The 16,745-nt window shown below is 36.4% G+C and overlaps 1 long non-coding RNA gene across 5 annotated transcripts in view; it reads right to left on the bottom strand.

Moving 5' to 3' along the window:
- Positions 1–4,028, bottom strand: part of LOC138920960 (uncharacterized) — a 92,562-nt gene extending 88,534 nt beyond the window's left edge. For 2 of the 5 annotated variants that reach the window (XR_011433082.1, XR_011433079.1), the window contains exon 1: positions 3,957–4,014. This is a non-coding gene — a long non-coding RNA (uncharacterized lncRNA). Of the gene's footprint in view, positions 1–802; positions 980–3,956 lie in introns of all 5 variants that reach the window. The other 3 variants (XR_011433078.1, XR_011433081.1, XR_011433080.1) reach the window with 3 other exon arrangements.
- Between the last annotated feature and the right edge of the window lie 12,717 nt (positions 4,029–16,745).

Below are 16,745 nucleotides of genomic sequence, written 5' to 3'. Positions count from 1 at the left end.
TATACTGAAACAAACACAATACTGTCTCAACCATTTTAGGTGCTATATAAAAAGAATCAGGGGAAGAACTCTAACTGAAAGAATGAGAGAATACTTGGTGGAAGAAGTGATATTGGAGTAATACCCGAATGGTGAGGTGCCTGGGATGCAAAGATGCGAGAAGATGCAAAGGAAAGTGAGAGTAATGAACACATTTGGAAAGAGACGTAGTTTAGTTTGATTCAAGGAAAGCAAACAGACGATCACCAGTGAAAAAATTGAGGGAAAATACAGGACATTAGGTTAAGTATATTGGATATGAAACACTTCCTTAAATAAGAATAAACAAATAAATAATAATTATGAAATGAAAGATTTATAAATATGGCTACATCAAAACCAAAAGCTCCTGATCAGAGAAGATATCATAAAGAAACAAAACATAAGCAAGAGTATGTGTGGGACGTGAGGGGCATATGAGAAGTCGCTGTACATTCCACTCAATTATTCTGGAAACCTAAAACGTAATAAAAGTTATTAGTTAGAAAATCAAATAAGCAAACAAAAAGGACAAAAAACAAAAGATTGAGAGAAAATATGCAACATAAAATTACTGCCCAGAATATTTAAGAACTTCTACTAACAAAAAAAAAGGAAAAAGAACAAATGGCTCAGAAAATAAACAAAGAATATGAGCAATTACTAATAAAGGAAATACAAATGGTCAATAAACATATTGAAAAATGTTCAACCAAGCAGTAATTAGTAACTATAAAGATATTATTTTTCCCCATCCATTTGGAAACATTTCTAAGTTACTTACATCAACTTAAAAATGTACTCACACACTGAAGGTGGTAACAGAATTTGACAGAGCTGCTCTGGATATGAATATTTAAAATGCACACAATGTATGACCAGGTAATTCCACTTCTTAATAGTTCCCCTGCAGAAATATTCTTTCAAGTTTTACAATATTCATTTCTGCACTGCCCAGATACTGAAAAATTGGAAACAACAGATAAGTCCATCAAAGGAGACTATAAAATAAAATGCAATGTAGTCATTTAATAAATATTTTATAAGAATTTTAAAAAGTGGCATAGATTGCAACAAATTGTATGATGAAAGACATACAAAAGAAAAAATGATTTATAAAAATGTGATAAAGTGTGACATGTTTTATGCATAACCACACACAAACATTTCTCTATGCAATATATATTATATATACACCCAGAGTATTTTTTATAGAATAAACAACTAGAAAAGCACAACCCAAGTTGTGTCGGCTTTGGGGGAGTTTTAGGAATGGTAGTTGTTATTTCTCAAAGTGACTTTTAGTTCAGCTTTGAGCCCCTGTGTAATTAAAAGCTAAACAAAATAGCAGTGCTGAGAAATAAAGTTGGTCCCACCCTATAACTTTGTGGAGTACAAAACTAACAACCTTCTGTATGCTACTGTTAATAAAAAGGTTGAATAGCAAAGTGAAATAAGCATTAGCCTCTATAGCACATTGCCTTCTAGAAAACTACAGAATGTGAAGATTTATATATATCTGTCCTGTTTGATTTCAGTTAGGCAAAGAATACGCTTAGTAAATAACATACTATGTCCATAGCACCACTGGAAGCTGATTTGTAGAACCCAGTAGAGGTCTTTAAAATTTGCACTTAAAAATTCGTAAGTGAATCACTTCTTTCCCCATACATTTCACTACACAGCTGACAAACACTTTCTGCCTCCTCAATAACACAGACCATCTATTTTTTCATTTTTTTAACTACTTCTAAATTTAAAATATTACTTTCTATAGCTGTGAAAATGTTACAAATCCAAATATAAGCATTCAAGTCTTTTTTTTAAGGCTTATCCCCCCCTTTCATACACAGCAAAGAAAGGAATACAATGAATTCACATGTACATTTACTATCCTAAATGCTATAACTCAAACAAATCTCTACCTTGGAATTTATATGATGCACAATCTACGTAATGGATGATTAAAGTCTCTATTTTAATTCGTACACCTGAAAGTTTATGTGTAGATGACTAACAGTTTACTTTATAATGAAGTTTAAAGAGTAGATAAAGCTACCACATTTGGCATGCTATCAAAGGTGTGAATATTGTGTAATTTTCATGTTTATTTCTTTCTACTATCTTAAAACTGTATTATTAGCCAATATCTTTTTGGACATTTCATTCAAATGCTGTATTTTCTAAAGAATGAGAAATAATTCTACATAATTTCTAAGCTCAATGCAAACATTAATAGATTTTTAGGGGGGCTGGCCCGGTGGTGCAGTGGTTAAGTTCGCACGTTCCACTTCTCAGTGGCCTGGGGTTCGCTGGTTCGGATCCCAGGTGTGGACATGGCACTGCTTGGCACACCATGCTGTGGTAGGCATCCCACATATAAGGTAGAGGAAGATGGGCACGGATGTTAGCTCAGGGCCAGTCTTCCTCAGCAAAAAGAGGAGGACTGGCAGTAGCTAGCTCAGGGCTAATCTTCCTCAAAATAAATAAATAAATAAAATAAAAAATAAAAATAGATTTTTAAATATTTTGTTCTATTGAATTTCTTATTTATGTCTTTTTCTTTGAGCTCTGCATGAAATGCTTATCAAAGTTCTCAATATACAGCTACTGTGATACACATAATTCGCTTAAGGAAAATGAATCTCATCTATCAGGAAGCCTTGATGAATAGTGGTCTCACATGACAGTTCAATTAACCATACTGTCACTCCCAATATCACGAAAGAATATTTCAAAACCATGCAACTCTATATGTATTCATAACTACCAACACTGTACGGTCTGTGCTAAAATTTCCACCCACACTAGTGCCTGCTGAAATCATATTTCCTAGATTCACTTCAGGAGTGAATCAGAAGTGAAGTAAATCCTTGATCAGATGTGTGTATGTGTTGTCTCAGAGCTAATAAAATTATTTCATCAACTACTTTACTATGCTCACTGTGCCTGTTCTTTTTGTCTTTTGTTTTAATGTGATTGACAGTTGGTACTCAGCAAATTACTGAGCTGTGTATCTATAGTCAGGTCACTGACAGATCAGAAGAGAATGGAAGCTCAGATTTCGCCTTTGTTTACTGCACCTTACAGTCAGGAGTCCTGAAAACTCTAGATGATGTGATTGTTGCCTGCTGTCATTCCAGGGCCTCACATATGTAAAGGGAATATTATTCAAAACTAGGAAGTAATTCTCTTAATTTTTTTAAATCAAAAATATACAACTTCCAAATATACACTTAGATTCTGTTACCTAAAAGAATGATGTTAAAGTTTCTTTATCTAAAGAATAAAGATTCTAAATCCGGAATTACTTCTTTCAAGAAATAAAGAGTAAAGATTTCAAGTTCAGAATCCTTTCTTTCAAGAAACAATTATGATGAAAATAATTATTCTTGTCATTATTGCTACTTTTCACTGTGAACCATTTCTCATCTGGAGTGTGGGCACTGAGAATGGGGGGATTAAAAATTGTACTACCAGAGTCTGCCCTTTCTTATCAATCTGCATCTTTTCTCAGTCATCTCTCATAAGTAATAGACTTTTCTGAGCTCATCTCTCTCAGACTGGGGAAAACATTGGCTCTTTGTACTACAAAGACCAGGTGCCATATGAATCTTGATTCACTTTGAGGAATATCTGTTGGCCTACGGACTCAAAGAAATATACTAAGGCTTCTTTGATGGTATATTTATTGTGTGTGGCCTTATGATTCACATACCATGAGTGCAGCAGGGTGATTTGCAGAACTTGAATTTTAATCCTGAATCTGCCCCTTACATGTTGTACAGCCTAAGCTGTCCTTTACCCCGTGAGCCTTTATAAAGTGAGAATTAAGTGAGAAAGTACATAAGATGCTCTGACCCAGTGCCTGAGAATAGTGCTCAACAAATGGCAGTAAATTCTATTATGTTGAAAAGCAAAGAGACCCTGGAACTCACCAACACTACGGGCTTTGTTCTGTAGATAGTATGATAGAGAACCAGAACCCAAGGTCCTAGAGCGAGTCAGTTACTTGGGAAACTAGAATCAGAATCCAGATTCCCTTTGTTCTAGTCCAGCGTATTAGCAGGACAGACTTTTTCCTCACTAGTTCCTATGAGGAGTGAATTTCCCCTAAATACCCTTCTAACTCCTCTTTAATCCTTTACTCATTCAGCTTCTGGAGCGGGGGTGGGGGGCAATAACCTTTATGATTGATAAATGTGAGAAGAATAACTGGGCATGTGCCTTTCAGCCTTGACCTTCTCTCTCTTGGGAGTTTCTCTTCCTTCATGTACAAACTGCCCGCCAGATGATGGTCCCATGGCTTTCTCCACAATGGGAAATTTCTCCCGGACCCATGCTGCCCTGATGTGGATAAATCTGATTCTAGGGTTCAGTATCAGCAAGCCCATTTGTTTTAATAGACCTAACTCTACAACTTGACCTCTGTCGGTAATAAAGGTGATATGTGTACCGACCTGTAATTTATTTCACTTTCAATTTTTAAGTGCACAGAACCCACTTAGTAATAAGGAGTAGTCTCTCAGAACCCCAACATAGCGTTTTCTAAAATAAGTCATCCAGCTTATCACTTAACAGAAGATTATCTATACCCTATGAAATAACTCACTAACGAATATATGTACTACAAAATGCAACCAGGATGCAATTATTTTAAACAGAGTTCATGGTGTAAAGTAAATCAGATAACAGTGCTGCACTCCATTATGGCTTTTTCCATTGTGGTTATCATATTAGGAAGCAAATTGAACTTGCAATTAGAAAATATTTGATAGAAGACCCTTACATTTTTTTAACTCAGTGTTATGAGTAGAAGCAATAAATGATGGAACAGGAAGTGTATGAAGAGAGCACGTATCTTTTAGACCCGATAAAGTTATTATGAAACACCCAACATTGTCACTCCAAGATCAGATTGCGCCATTTACACTTCATTTGATGCCTTGAAGTGAGGAAACTAAGGGAAAGATGCCAAGAACAGCAAGTCTCCAGTGTATATAACCTTTCACTCTAGGCTAAGACATTGTCCTGAAGTAATGAATCATATGAATTTCCATTCTATGACACACAGAGCAAGAGAGTACATGGCAATGAATCAAATGGGTAATACCTACAGAAGAAAAATACTTAAAAAATTGGATACAAGACAGAAGTAAGATCTTTGGAGAGAACATTATAGAGCTTATAAATTGTGTTCCTGATCTTTTATAAATTTGAGGGAAGTAGTGTAGCATGGGAATAAACAAGTTTTCAAACAAAAGGCTAACTTGAGTCAACAGAGCTCTTAATTTCTGGCTTGGAACACACAGCATGTGTCACCACCATTGACAATGAGAGAAGAGGGTGGGGGGGGGAGGGAGGGAGATGTGAGGGGCTGGGGAGGGAGAGAAAGGGAGAGAGGGAAAGGGATGGGGATAAAAGTGGAAGGTTGGTGGAAAAAGAAAGAGAAAGGAAAGGAAGGGGATTGCTCAACCCTTTTCCAGAAACCCCCCTTCCTGCCCCCACATGAGAATCATTAACTTGAAAACTCATAACCTTGACATCCCAGTAAACTAGAGTCCCTCAAACTGGAAACCAGTCAATTGCATCCTGCCCCGGGCCTCCTTCTCATGGTGGTCCACATGTAACCCCCAGACTTCCATCTCCTTCATGCTTATAAATGTGAGTCACAAATGAAGTCTGAATTCCTACTAAAGCCAACAGATCCTTTGAAAATTATCCTGCAACAAGATAAAGGCAGTAACTATGCTAACTTTATGAATAATTGTGAATAAATATGTTTGCTTATAGATATGTGTGTATAAGTACACATTTATTCCTTTTTTATCATGATTCTGCTTATAGATATGTGTGTATAAGTACACATTTATTCCTTTTTTATCATGATTCTTAAACTTCTGTGTGTATCCAGAAGTCATAGCTCTACTGCTTTCGAAAATACTTATTTACCACTTCTTCTGTTTTAATTATCTGTTTAACACTTGGGCATAGCAATCGTAAGAAGTGTGTCATCTCCATAACTTAGAAAACTAATGATAAAGAAGAGAGAACTTAATCAGGATACATGTTTCCTTTTCTTCTTGTCTCTCTTGAAATGCAGGTAATGGAGATTTTAAGCACCACAGCACAATCTGGCCTGAAGCATAGAACATCTACATTTCTCATGCTTTCAGGTAAAATATAGTGCTGTTATAAAATATTAATAGAAACATAGTATAAAAACATTTCCACTAACCTGGTATGACAGCTCTGTTCGACAGAAATGGTTGTGGCAGTTTTCAAGGAAGCTATTGCTGCTCATTCCAGAAGAAGCATAAACTCATTGGCCTAAATAGCTCCTAACCAACCTGATTGCAAAACAAAGATTTCAGGTGATGACAGTTAAACCAAACACCAAACCAGCCCAAATCTTTCTTCGCTAATTTAAATATAGGCCCCAATTTTATTTTTTTAATTCCAATGAAATCCATGTTCTATCCTAATCAAGAGTAAGCAGACCTCAACCCAGAGTCCTAAGCCCTGAAGTTCTATTGTTTCTAATAGTTACTAAACAACATTTCATGTAATCAACATCTATTTACCAGGTTTCATTATTTTATTCTATACATGAATATTTTGAGATATTTGGCATTATTTCCTTGTAAGAAACTTTAGAAATGTCGATGCAACGTGTTCTAAAATAAGCTGGTAAAGGCAGAGGGTTGTCATGATCACTGGCCAAAGGGGTGGCGGTGTCAGTGGACAAGGTTTTTAGAGACAGTGTGTTGATTTTAAAATGTCTGTGCCTGATCCCATGGAGGGCCCTATCCACTTTTCCATCCCGTCAGAGAACATGGAACCAAAAAACAATTCCGGCCAAGTCATTTATGTCCATGTCTTTAAAATACAAAACCAATGAATTTTTTTAAGTGAACAGTCTTTCAACTTTTCTGTATAAAAACTAAAGGCCATTTGGATGGTTACCTGGTGACCTCTGGGAAGCATGCATGTTTGTGGGAAGTGGCTATAGTGTGGCCTGTCACTGCGGCAACAACAGATGGTTGGGGACAATGGAACTGGGCTTGGGGTCAGGGGACCATTCTCCAGTTCTATTTTCTGCTAAATAGTAGTGTGACTAAGACAAAAACACATTTTTCTCCCTGGGTCTCAGTTTTCCTACCAGTGAAATGCGGAGGCTGAACTAATGAACCCTTGTACCTCTAAAATATGATGATACTATCATTCTAGATATAATCTGTGTTAAAATCCTTTATGGTGTGTGACCATGCCTTCCTTCCATATGTTACCTTCCCAAACTACTTATCAGGATCCATCCAAGCTTAGCCAACGCCTTTTAATGATACAGGTGTATTCTAATTACATGTGGCAAATAAACTGTTAAACCATGAGAGATGCATTTAGTTCTGTACATCCTAATCATCAAATTGCCAAGAGTTACCTATGGAAGCTTTGCATCAAACCTATGTGTTTCCTCAAGACCCTGCGTTTTGGCTAACGCTAGTCTACGTTTGAAGGGAAGGAAAATAAAGGAAACACACATAGGAGATCTGAATTTCCTCCATGAGCTAATTTTCTGAGATGGAGCTGCAAACTGCAGTCATTTTAACTCAGAAATTCCACCCTTCTTGTAAAACATGTACATCTAAGTACACTGGTAAAACCTGCCTTGGCCCCCAGGCTAGATTGTTAAAGCGTTTCACTAGACACCAGCCCCTGACGTCCGACGGATCACATTTCACAACTGCATAAACTAATGTCATAATAAGGTAATAATAAGGTAGACCCTAGTGTTGACTATTTAATTTCTACAACTTATTAATCTTTTAAAAGAGTAAAATAATAATAAGTGTGACATATTTTTGTAAGCAATATGTTAACTTGGGTTTGGTTGAGCTGGCATCGGGACTTCTTCCAACAGTTGGTGAAAAGGATTACTGATTCATACGTTCCTTCCTCATTGAAGATCCAGAGGTATTGCTGTTTATTTTTAAAAGTATAAAATAAAAGGAAAACACAAGGAAAGGAAAGGCACACTGATGGAAGCAATCGTCATACGTAGAAACTCAAGGAATGCTGAAGATGAAATGTTTATTGTAACCAAGCACCAGAATATGATCTGATCACAGGGGCAGATAGGGGAGCAGAAAAAGAATCCACAAATAGATTATCTTCAAATGGCGCAATTTTTTACTGGCTATGAAGCAAAGTATAGAATTTTTATTTGGTTTCTAACACTGTTGCACAAATTTTGGTTGCTAGATCACTCTAAGTAATGATCTTTCAATGTAAAATAGGAACGAGTAGATTTTTTCTCTCTCTCTTGATTTACTCTTGCCTGGAGGCAACATTAGTTGCAAAATAACATATCCGAGAAACAATTTTTAATAGTGCATGATTGCTTTAAGCTAATTTCTCAGCAACCAGGTCACATTGCCAAGATCCCTGCTTTTGACCCTCACTCTAATTGGAGATAATCGTGTGGGATATTCTTGTTGCTTTTTAAGCATTTTACTTCTAGAACTGTTGCTGAGCAACACTCTGACCACATAGTTACCTTATTTGATGAAAGGGCAACGTTAACATGTTCTAGACCTCACTTGGATATTGAATTTGTTGTTATCTATCAACTATGGATCCAGAATGATTAGAGAATGACCATTTGGGAGTTTAATGAATGTATAAGGTATGACTGGCATTTTGGTGACTGCTCAGGGTCCATGCAGAAAAACAGAAACCATGACAATTAATTATAGAGAATTGGTTAAACAAGTATTAGAGGACTGAAATGGCAACAGGAAATGTCAAGTTGATAGGGTTAGTAACTGCAGGGAGCAGCCCCAACCCTAGGACTAGGGGACAAAGAGAGGAAGTTGGGGTTGTTAGAACCCAGAAGCTCTAGAGTGAGACTCAGACCTCTGAAGTGGCGCACTGGTTTCCTTATGGAACTTGAAAGACCCTTTCGAGCTGGGACCCAGACCTCTGAGGCAAGGGCATTGCCACTCAGCAGCACTGTCTCTCTGGAGGAATGGGAAGGCAGGGTTTAGTGGGGTAGTTCTCCAATTCAGAAGGTGAAAGGAGGAGATTGGAGCCAACTGCCATTGCCAGGGTGGTGTTAACAGGACAGAAAGCATAAACAGAAAGGAGCAGTCAGTTCTCTTCCTACTCCTCCAGCCTTCTAATTGCCCTCTAGCGCCCCCTATTGACATAACCTACAGGAAACAGTTGACAGAGGACAAATGTGGTTTTCAGATTCTCAGCTATACCATCCCAAAGCAGAGTATAGAATGTAGACCTAAAACTAAGAGACAATACCTTAATAACCATCACAGACTGACTCTGTGCTTTTCTAAATGAACTTTAAGTGTCTATGCTATATAATTGTCATTTTAGACTCCATCTATAAAGTCATAAGTGTGTGTAATGTGGTGCATCTGGCAGAAGATTTTGGCTTTTTCTTAAAGAAAAGAATACTTTAGGCCTTTGCTTTAACTCTTCTCTGAGGGCCCGTGCGATGGGTCACCACTCCATAGCCATATCAGAAAAGAAACTCTTGCAAGAGCTTCAGGATAGACACTTATTATAATGAATGCCTCTTTAAAGAATTATAATATCATTTTAGTGTAAAAGAAGCCTGTTTCTAAAGCAAGAGCAGCCCTTTATTAAAAACAAACAAATAAAATATAGGCAGCCGATCAGAATTGTATGACCTCATATTAGTTATCTGGTAAAACTTTCATATCTTCTGAATCCCTCCTACATGTTTCTGTAGGGCCTTAGACTTTTGTTATCACAGCAGTTGATCTGGATTTCTTTGTTACGGTTTAATGATGGTCAACAATATAGCATCCTTTTTCCTCAGCAACTTTGGAACCAATAGAAAAATAAGACAAAAAGGTAAGCAAATCAGAGTAAACTGCCACTTTTGCTACTAAAGCAATTATACTTTGAGAAGGGGGCTTCTATCTGAAGGTAAGTGGCGTTCCTGATAGGAAGTCCAGAATTAGACAGACTGATGCCTCTGATAGCAGACAACGCTGGTCCACTGGAGGCCAAATCAACATTTACAAGAGAAGCAGGGCAAGAACAGAAGCCCCCAGACAAGAAGGAGAGGAGATAACAAGCAAGGCATGCCCATTTACTCATCCAAATCCAATAATCAGACGGAAATCTCTCTCTATCTGCCAGAAGGGCAGAGGGAGTCCAGGAGCTTAACCCTGGTGGGACTCTTGCTGCATGGAAGTAAACACCAAGAGCTGAGAGAAGTCACTTTCCACGTCCTCTAACCACGCTAGACAGTAAATTCTGTGGAAACAATGACAATATCTGTCTTGCCATCAAATTTCAATGCCTAGGTCAATATTTAGCAATTAATAATACCTTAATAAACATTTGTTGAATGAGTGAGGGGATTAATTCTTGTTTAGGTGGAAATTAATACTTGGAAAACTTACGTTCAAATCCTGGTCTGGTACTAACTAGTAGTGTTAATTTTGACGAGTCATTTGACATCTCTAGACCTCCATCACTCATCTGTCACACGGTGTTGTAAGCTTAACTGTAAATGAATTCTGAGATCCATTCCAGTTCCACAATTCTATGAGTCTTCTCTATCATTAATCTTCTGGATAATCTCTGGCTGATTTTGTAATCGTGGAGCCCGTGGCATAAATAAATGCTAAAATAAACAGGTTTAGTGAGTAGCCAGAAACAAATGGGCTGACTCGATGTATAGGGTTGCCCTTCATTTTCCATCCTCTTGATATTTTATTCTTCATTGAGATTGTACCAGAGGTTAGAAAACAGTACTATTAACCTGGACGCTGCCTTCCATGTGTCTTCTCTGGTCTTTAGTAAAATATTGGAATCCCATTGCAGTATCTTGGTACAGCTGTATGGTGATCAACATGGAATCCTATAAAAGAGTATGATTACTAAGGGAGATTTTTGCAGGATGCAGTGTGGATTAGAAGGAATAGCCTAAAAAAGAGAGACAGAACTTCTGTGCTCCCCTCACACCTTGTAACTAACTCTCTGAGAATTTGTGGAAGTCATTAAAACTCTCAGACACTCAGTTTTCTCGTTTATAAAATAAGAGACTAGAATGCATCTCTATATTGTCTTTCAAGCACAGCATTCAACAATTCAGAAGAACTCAATGTTCTCTGAAGAACTGAATGTATTTCTATAGCTAAAGATTTGCCAGCAGAAACACAAATTTTAAATCTTGAGATATTTTTTCCTGATTAGACAGACAAAAATAAAAGACTACAAGTACCACTGTTGTTAGGTTTTGCTGGGAGTTAAATTTATACAGAGCCGTTTTAAAGGTGATTTTTCGTTAGCTGTTAAAATTTAGAATACGTAGAGTCTTTGGATTGGCACCCCCACACCTAGGTGCAGTAGAGAGTAGGAGTCAAACACAGTCTCTGGAACTGAACTGGCTGGGCTTGGATTGTAGTCCTTCCATCTATTTTGCTTCTCCATGGTCAGTTTCCTCATCTATTAGGAGCAATTTCAGTAATAGGGATTACAATGTTATCTACTCCGTCGAGTGGTTGAAAGAGCTAAATGAGTCAATATAAATGTTTTGGAGAGCTTATAAATGTAGCAGGTATAAAGTAGCCACTAAGTAAATGTTAGCTGCTATTATTATTATTATTGATGAATGTGTGAACATGTTCACAGAATACATGTTTGTGGATTTTTATTCAACAGTGCCTTTAAGGCAAATAGAAAGAAATCAGCTAATAGTGTTTAAATTGTATCAATAATGGAATTAAGATAGGAAGGTGAGAGAAGTTGGATAACTAATATGTGATGCTAACTCTCTCAAAGCCAGCCGTAGGGACATAACTGAAGAGAGGAAGGGATGGGGATACAACTGAGAAAAGTATGTAGAAACTCTGAGAAACACCTGGGGAATAAGAAGATGATTTTGTCCACGTGTAGGAAAATGACAGCTTAGAGCAGAACATTCGGTGCCAAAAATAGAGAGAGAAAAAGGTCAGAGGACATTGATTTATTTGTGCACTGTTCTTACTTCTAAATGTTCTAAATGGAAGGATTGTTACCTGCTCCATGACAGAAAAGATACAGCAACAACAGCTCAACACCTTCATGGAGATCAGATGGAAGGTGGATAAACCAAATCCAACAAGGGAGGATCTTGAAAAGACCAATGATGATACTATACCACACACTAAGAAATGTAAGTTTTTTCAACTTTATGCCCCATAAAAGAATAAAGAGGCAAACTAATTAATTTATAATACAGCCATCTATAAAATAATAGGCCTCAGTGATGAGAATGTGTGAGGTCCACGCCTCCCGAGATGCGATGATCGCCAAGACATATTCTTAAAAAAAACAAAGACAAATGGTAGAAAAGCTTATACAGTACACTTAATATATGAAGAAGGAGGAGAAAAACCCAAGCATTCGTAATTTTCTAAATATTCATAAATATGTATGAAAATGCATAGAAAAGGTTCTGGAAGGATACATAGCAAAGTGTTTACTTCTGGCGAGCAAAGGATTTGAGAAGCAAGTGTAGTGGGAGGTGGGAAGGCTGAAATATTAATGTATCTGTCTTTATCAGTGTGTGAATGTATTTTAGTGCAAATGCCTTATGAATTATTTATATAATAAAAATACACTTTCAAGGAATGATTTTAAATAAAAATTCCAGCTGCCTATAGAATTGAGCTTAAGTTGGTGTGTTTACTCTCTTCTTAGACTTTAGTTGATGAGGGAGTTGATTTCATTAAGTACTTTCCTTGAGCCACTGCAAGTTTTAGCTGATGGTGCAAACAGGTCACATTTTGTGGAGGGCTCCAAGGACACGGTCTTTTTTAAAAAAATATTGCCTCTTAAATTTGTGAATTGTGAATAAGAATTGTAGCGTCTTTACTACAGAGTATTAAATAGAACCGGAAAGAAGTTGTGAATCATGTTAATCAGTGCTAAATCTATGTAGAACGGTCATGATGGTGATTTTTCTGAAGAAAAATCTATCATCCAAAACTTAATTCATGCACCTGTTCAGACTTGCATCCCTCCATCTTTACTAAGCAGCTCCAGTAGACATAGCAGACAGTATACCACACATCCTGTAGTAGAGTGGATAATGCTTACATTGACATGTCTGACCCAGTGTCTGACATTTCAAGGTGCTGCCTATATCCTGGCTCTCTTAGATCATTGTGGATATTGGCTGAGGTCTCAGGGATCACTTAATTTCTAACAATGCTTTTCCCCCTCTGCCAAAATGTTCAAAATCTAAGGCAGGGTGTCCAAAGCAGAGCCAGTAAACATCTAACTTTATTTAAGGAGTTAAGGTAGCTGGAACTGCACTCATTTACCTTCAAGTTTAAAAGGCCCTGGTTACCTATCTCTGATGAGAAGGGCAACTTTAGCTATAAGAAACCATGTATTTATGCTGTATGTTGATTTACTAATAGGAAGCTTAGACAATCAATTATACGAAATTTTTTTCCTGGCAAATGACAGAAAGGGGATTGATGAGTCTTTTCTCTGCTAAATTGTTTGCTTTTTGAAAGACTACAGACTCTCAATTTTTAAGAAGTTAATACGGTAGAATGATCTTCTTAAAACTCAATAAATAACTCCGTAAAATACCTACAAGTTATTCACAGTTGTGTCTTAAGCAGGACTGCAAAGGAATAACTGGAAAATGGCGGAAGTAGGTGGGCATTTGGCCCTTGGAAGGGAAAATCAGGAGACTTACTATATAGGACGAATAATGCTCAGCTTAAACCTGAGAATGCAAAACATTACAAGTTATTCATTGTTTGTTCGTCTGTTTGTTTTCCTCTGTATTTCTAGAATTCAGAAAAAAAATATTTGCTTTAGATAACTCTGCCTTGATAACTCAAAGCCTTTCTTTCATCTGTCCCTGGCTATGTTTCTTCAACTTTCTTTCTCAGAAAAAAATATTTATTATACATCTATATTGCTTTAGGCACAGTAGTGTGAGATAAAGACATATCATAACTGATGATATATTTTCATATCATCTCTCTCTTCAATACTCAACTGATCACAGTGGTTAAGGAAGCAATATTATGGGCCTCGTACTAATTCAGGGCTATAAACATAAAAATAATATAGACAAAGGTCAAACATGTAACATGAAGGCCTCAAAAATGCTAACCTCCCCCAAAATATTTTATCAGACAGAGATGCAAGGCCTTTTATTGAAAAAAATTTACAGCACAGAAAACTATTATTTGGCTTGATAACTTATTAGACATATATCTGTCAAGGATTAACTTTGCACATGAGTCTATGAGGACTAAAAGGATTGTTTAGACCTTATTTTTGCTTTCTAAGAGCAATCTGATTCAACAGATGCACATATGTTTTATTCTTCTGTGCAAAACATAGAGAATTATTCATTTTGAGGGTATGAACCTTTTAAGAATTCTTTGGCTTGCTTCACTGTCCTTACCTAATAATCTTGTAGAATGTTCTGTCTTTTTCCCTAAGCATCTCCACTAGAAAGTCCTTGAGAGTTTTAGTGATCTGCCTAGAGTTTGGACTGAAATAGAAAACAAGTTAGAATATCATGGAATCATGGAAGTATGCCTTCTATTGTCACACTCCTCATCTCTTTGTTCATGGAGCTTTCTCAGAATGGTTTTCCCTTCCCACTTTTCCTTGTTCTAGGTTCTTTCTGTCTTTTCAATGCTATCTGTTATCCCAAGAAAATCAGAATAAGTTCTTTCTTTTTATATGCTCCCCTATCAAAAAGACAGTATGTGGTAATGGAGGCCTATGGAGGCATTGAATGAGAAATATCTAGTTCAGTGTTGGATCTGGTTCTGTTCCTGACTGTGTGGGTTTCAGCGTGTTCTCTAAACTCTCTAAACTTTTGTTTACTTTTATGTAAAATGTGGTTAATAATATCTACCTGGTAGATTTCTCAGATTAGAAATTGAATGCTGAAGGCAGATTAGCATTCAAAATTAGTACCTACTTTTACCTGGATTTTATTTGCCCCTCCCCTTACGTCATTCTGCTTCTTTGTAGACCACCTATCCCCATTAGTACTGAAACATCCTTGAGATTGTGGATTTTTTCACTTATTTACTTCTCATAGTAATTAAAATCTATACTTTGCACCTTCAAAAACACATGTTGATGGGTTGTGATAGGTATCATCAAAATTTATCTTTAGAAAGACTAAGTAACAAACATAAGAATAAGAACACTTTACTACAGATTGAATTTTTCAAATGTTTATTGAATTTCTGCTATTTCCATAGAACTATTTGCTTAAAAGTGTAACAGAGTTTTCCCAAGTCCATAATAGAGCCAAGAATATCAATGTTCTTCCCACCTCTTCTCTATGGCTTACCCTGAGTTTATTTTTGAAGACTACCTATAAATGAAATAAATCAACTACATGCCTTTATATTTCTTTCCAAAAATCTTAGCATCTTTTTAGGTTATTTGCGTTAGAAGTCTCCCATCAATTTCCACATTTGCTTTTTGAACTCATGGCAAGATAACAATTTATGCCCCAACAAGTATGATTTAAAAGCATGTTTGGACAGACTTCAAACTAATTTACTTATTACTATGTGTCAAAAATCTACTTTACTCAACTGATATGAACCTGGGAGTATTTTCTTTCAGGCAAGCAAAATGCTTGGTCTTAAAAAGATGACTTTAAACCACTTATTTATATTTCCTATTGTTTATAACCATTTGAATACTTAAAAAAATTGTTCCCCATTCTTATCCCTCATCACAATAAAGTGGTAATAAATAATTCCTATTCTTATAGCCCCTTTTCCCAGGCTTGCACCCCAAAGCTAAACTAATAATTAGGCAACTCAGCCACAGTTGCCTGAACGTCAAACTGTTGCTAAGTATTAGCTAATTTAAAAAGAAGGGATATAGGGGTACGGGCATATGCGTGTGTATGTGTGTGTACACGTGTGTAAAAGAATAATGAAAGAATAATATCAGAAAGTCTATTTCTCTTTTAAAACCATGGATTCCCTGATTGCTATAATTTCAATAATTATGCCCAATAATCCATAGGATCAGGAAACTATAAATCTTAATTCAGCTCCCTGGCAATTTAATGAATTAAATGTTTGTTTTTCCTAAATAAAATTTCTCTTAGTGTATTATCTTCTTTTAGAGATTAGCTATCATTAGTCCTGGGTAGAGAATACCACCAAAATATGTGCTTAGTGTCTCTTATGCATATATATTTGCACAGAAGCCAATCAAAGCTGCTAGAAAGGAGGGCTGTTGTACAATAAATATGGCAGGGCATGTATATACCTAGTGCCTGTGTTTGAATATGTTTTTATATAAAAATGGCAAGTTTCCATTCATTTCTATAGTTGTCATCTTCATAAGACTTAGGTATGTCAACAATGTTGAAGCAGCATTGTGCTTATATTGCATGGTCTTAAATCATAAATTTAATTTACTAACATTTTATGTAGAGTTGTGCATTAAATGTCCATCACCTTCAAGAATATAAAAAATTGGTTTTTTAGTTTCTAGAAGGTAACTTTGGATAATAATACATGTCTCCTTCCTCTGAAATAATTGGGTGTCTAATGTACCATAATATTAAAGCAACATATATACATGAATATTACATACCCCCTGAGTGACCAATTGTATACTTTGCAGATGTTGGTTTTAGTCAGGATTAACTTAGTTATAAAGAACACCCT

The sequence above is a fragment of the Equus caballus genome, chromosome 26 (assembly GCF_041296265.1).
Source record: "Equus caballus isolate H_3958 breed thoroughbred chromosome 26, TB-T2T, whole genome shotgun sequence".
Taxonomy (NCBI): Eukaryota; Metazoa; Chordata; class Mammalia; order Perissodactyla; family Equidae; genus Equus; species Equus caballus.
The sequence above is the reverse complement of the archived record's forward strand: the minus strand, read 5'-3'. Positions and strand labels throughout refer to the sequence as shown.